The sequence below is a fragment of the Penaeus chinensis genome, chromosome 27 (genome assembly GCF_019202785.1).
Source record: "Penaeus chinensis breed Huanghai No. 1 chromosome 27, ASM1920278v2, whole genome shotgun sequence".
NCBI classification, from domain to species: Eukaryota; Metazoa; Arthropoda; class Malacostraca; order Decapoda; family Penaeidae; genus Penaeus; species Penaeus chinensis.
In genome coordinates this window covers 12,300,180-12,302,679 of record NC_061845.1, presented here as the reverse complement: position 1 = coordinate 12,302,679, position 2,500 = coordinate 12,300,180, and positions in this window count along the sequence as shown.

The window sequence follows — 2,500 nt, the reverse complement described above, 5'->3', positions numbered from 1 at the left end:
CTTACTATCTCCGTCTGTCTGTCTTTATCTCTATCGGACTATTCATCTGTCCATCCATGTATGTCGCCGTCAATACTCATCTGTTTAATCGTGTTTTTATCGTCAAATCATTACCTGGCTTTCATTGGTTGCAAGAGACTCATAAGGATGACGGTCACCGTGATATGGAATAGTGTTACCATAATCAATAAATAACAATAATCTTTAACTAATAGTACGAATACACTATTCTCATCATCATCATAATAATGATAAAAATATTAATAATAATTATGATAATGATACTCACCACTATTTTTTTTATTATCATCATCATAATAATAATGGTGATAACATACTCACAGTAACAATCATGGCATTAATAAAGATGATAATGCAAGAGGCGGCTCTTAAAGGTGAAACGTCACTTGAAATTATACCATTATGTGTTGGTGTGAGTCTGCCCTGAGCAAAGGAACATCTGCGCAGGACTTGGTCACTGGAGATGGAAGGTGATCTCAAACGCGTGTGTATTGAACGGTTTTACTAGTTGGTTGAAAACGTAAGTGTGCGTGGGGTGGGGGATAAGCGGGAGGAAGGCAGAGAGAGAGAGAGAGAGAGAGAGAGAGAGAGAGAGAGAGAGAGAGAGAGAGAGAGAGAGAGAGAGAGAGAGAGAGAGAGAGAGAGAGGCAGGCAAGCAGGCAGGCAGGCAGGCAGGCAGACAGACAGATTGAGAGAGATAATTATATCATATTACATCATATTATATCATATTAACGTCCAGACATGAATCATCAAAGTGAATTTCAAACACTCAAATGAATCAGCTGCAGATTGAATCAGCAATAACGTGTTATTGTCTCCAAGAGCACATGGAATCAATCAACTTGCATATGCATATATATGAATCACCATGCCACACATATTGCAGTCTATACATTACACCACAAATGTCACAATTAACAAATTACAAATAAAGAAACAAAATATCAACGCTTGTTCACTGTTAACAAGCAGCCATCCCTTCTAGTCGCCATTCAGAATTATGCAACTGTACGACGTTAGAAGGAGTGGAAGGGGGGGGGGGGATTGGAGGAGAGGAGGGGATGCAGTCTTACCCAACGTAAGCTATGAGTGATCGAATCAAATGTTATTAAGAGTTCAATGAGTGTTCGAACTGAGTAAGTGCTCGATTCAAATACTATATGTGTTCGAATTGTGTGTGTCTGAGTCAAATGAGTGTTCGAATTAAGTACGCGTTCGAATCAAATGAGTGTTCGAATCAAATACGTGTTTGAGTCGAATGTGCTCGAATTAAGTACGTGTTCGAGTCAAATGAGTGTTCGAATTAAGTGCGTGTTTGAGTCAATGAGTGTTCGAGTTAAGTGCGTGTTTGAGTCAAATGAGTGTTCGAATTAAGTGCGTGTTTGAGTCAAATGTGTTCGAATCAAGTACGTGCTTGAGTCGAATGTGCTCGAATTTAGTTCGTGTTCGAGTCAAATAAGTGTTCGAAATAATTCGTATATGAGTCAAATGAGTGTTCGAATTGAGTACGTGTCCGAGTCAAATGAGTGTCCTAATCAAAGATACTTGCAATTTATTAAACATCCAACAGTAAAAGTCTTTACTAATCTTTACTTAGCGATTTAGTGCTCTGCGTGACTTGCAGTGAAGCCGAGGGGAGGAAGGATGAAAAGAGCTGATGATTCACGCATATATAATAACGATATAACGATTCACTGCGATTAACGATTTACAAATTCAGTGTCGACTCAGGATTTTGAAAGAGATGGAATAGATTTTTTAAAACTTCTATGTGAAAATATATTGATTTTCAGTAGAGTTATACATGTTGCCACGCACAGTTATGCCCTTGTGCAATCTATATGAGAACACAAATACGATAACAACAGTGACAACAACTAGACCATTAGAGGAATATCTAACAACAATAACAACGAAAACGGCATGGCTAATCACAGTAATTATATTTGACACTACTAGAACAACAATAACAAAGATAACATGAATGAAAGCCGTAATAGATGGAAGCAAAAATAAGAAAATACAACATTTATATCTTAAAAATTCGAGGAAGTCTGAGACTAAAGATATACTCCCTCCCTCTCCCCACTCTTATAAATCCTTTTGAGGCTTTCAAAAATGAATACATTTCTCTTTGTCAACATACTTAGCTCGGGGAAAAAATCACAAGATTAAAGGCATTTAGCGATAACCATTATCAGTATTCTCTGCCCCAGACGAACAAAGTGTCTCAAACTTGGCTGTGATAAAATACAAGGTTCCACATTTTAAGTTTTATCATTAAAGCGGTATTTCGTTATCGCAGACTAGAGCTCGGTAAGATGAAAAACTACTGAGATTGAGAGAATATGTAAATCATCCGAAGAAGATTATCATCATTATCGGGTTAGTGTTATTATTATCTTTATTATTTTCATCATTGTTACTATTATTACCAGTAATATTATCATTATAATATCAATAATCATAATAATAA